Raw genomic sequence first — 2,070 nt, 5'->3', positions numbered from 1 at the left:
AAAGGAAGGAAGCTTCAGTGTCTGTCCCTTTATTAGGAAAATAAGATTTCTTCAAAGTCTTTCTGTGGACTTCACTTGTGCTAATGCTAGGTCATTGTATGATACCTGTGGATGCATAGGTGCTAGGAATCTCTTTCTTTCTTTCTTTTTTTTTTTTCAGCCTCTAAAAAAGTGGAAAAGAGAAAGGAGCAGGAAATGGGATTGATTTAATCAATTAACAATGTTCAGGGGAAATTCACTTTGACTAGAAACATCTAAAAAGTCAATGCATCCATGTATAAAGATATGACCACTGATGGGCTGGGGTTGTAGCTCAGTGGTAGAGCGCTTGCCTCGCATGCATGAGATCCTGGGTTCAATCCCCAGCACCACGTAAAAATAAATAAATAAATAAAAATAAAGATATTGTGTCTATCTACAACTAAAAAAATATTAAAATAAAAGATATGACCAGTGAAACTCTGCATCATGTACAACCACGAGAATGGGATCCTAAGTTATACTCCATGAATGTATAATATGTCAAAATATACTCTACGATCATTTATATCTAAAAATAATGAATAAAAAAAAGAAAGAAGAGGAAAAAAGTCAATGCATCCAGTTTTTAATGGAATAATTTACACTCTAATAGGCTTTTGAGGCAGTATTTCAGGTGAGAGTATTTCATTGTCATCCCTTAATTTATAGTATGTAGGTGACTGTGTCTGTTCTTTAACTCTGACCAGGACTTGAAAGACAGAATAATCTCAGTGGATTAAGACAAATTATATGCAAATTTGTCCATACCCCCTTTAGAATTTCATTTTTCTCTGACGACCTATTCTCTGAACCATACAGTCAAAATCAGAGTAAAATCAACAGAAAACCATGGAAAAGAATTTGGGTGTGAAATCAATCCTCTGACTCATCTTTTTCCTTTTTGCCATGTGGCCACAAAGTAGTGGCGTGTTCAGATAATTTTGCCCATCTGAACCATTCTTCCTTAAAGTGGAGTTCTACTGGACTAGTTGATCATGTTGTTTCACACATATTTATTGAACATCTACTATGTACCATGCACCAGGAATGATAGGGTGGTGATGATGTTGACAAAGTCCTTGCTCTTATGGAGTTTGCCCTCTGCCTAATGGGTAGAGATGGCCAATCAGAAAATAGACCAACTGTAATAGATCTCAATTACTGATTGATACTATGTAGAGAAGTAAAATACAGTGAGGTGAGAGTAGGTGACCACTACCTGTTTTCAGACAGGCCTCTCTGTGGACACAGCATTGAAGCTGAGATCTGAAAATCTGGAAGCCCATCCCTGAGTGATGGGGCTCAATATCTCCACATGGAAGGAGCTACAATGAGAAGATCCCGAGGATGCTCAAGCTTGGCACACTTAAGCAGCAAAAAGAGAAAGTAGGAAAGAGATTGAATTTAACCATCATTCTGTTTCCCATGGCTGTGTGTCCTGTTTCCTAGAAATGCACTTTCTCGCTAATCCTATCACAGTGTATGTCAAATGGGACTATCCACAGCATACTGTCTTAGATAATTGAGGATCTCTTCCCTCGGCCACAGGCTTAATGCTCCTGAGCACAAGCTCAGTATGAGGGTTGAGAATGCTGTCCTGGATGAACCCTGGTGCTGCGTATCATGCTGGTGACAGCTACAGAGATCCCTACTCCATTGTTCACAGTCCTATCATCCCTACGTTAAATTATTCAACAGTTGTTATCATACTCTAGAGAAAATGAATTCTAGAGTCTCTGTCTTTGTAGTACTCACTCACTCCTGACTGCAAGGCGTTGCTTCTGATTGCTTAAGGCTTCACATGCCCTTAGTTAACACCATGGGTGTGATGTTGAGGGCAATAGTCCTTTAATGCCCGTCTGACCATGAAGCTTCCATCTGCAGAGACTGGCCTGGGTCCCTGAGGAGTTTTGCATCTGTCTGCAGCAAAACTAGAAATTGAGGCCAGAGAAAGAATTTCAGAAAGTTATGCAAGTTATTTCTTAAAAATATAAAAATAAGCTGAGGTCCTTTCGAATTTCTTACCACAATGACACAATAAAACGACAT

At 39.0% G+C, this 2,070-nt stretch overlaps 1 non-coding gene across 1 annotated transcript; it reads left to right on the top strand.

The window, feature by feature from the left end:
* Positions 1-299: 299 nt before the first annotated feature.
* Positions 300-375, top strand: Trnaa-cgc (transfer RNA alanine (anticodon CGC)). The gene has a single exon. It is a non-coding gene; the product is annotated as a tRNA-Ala (tRNA).
* The last annotated feature ends 1,695 nt before the right edge of the window (positions 376-2,070 follow it).

The sequence above is a fragment of the Marmota flaviventris genome, chromosome 16, assembly GCF_047511675.1.
Source record: "Marmota flaviventris isolate mMarFla1 chromosome 16, mMarFla1.hap1, whole genome shotgun sequence".
NCBI classification, from domain to species: Eukaryota; Metazoa; Chordata; class Mammalia; order Rodentia; family Sciuridae; genus Marmota; species Marmota flaviventris.
The sequence above is the reverse complement of the archived record's forward strand: the minus strand, read 5'-3'. Positions and strand labels throughout refer to the sequence as shown.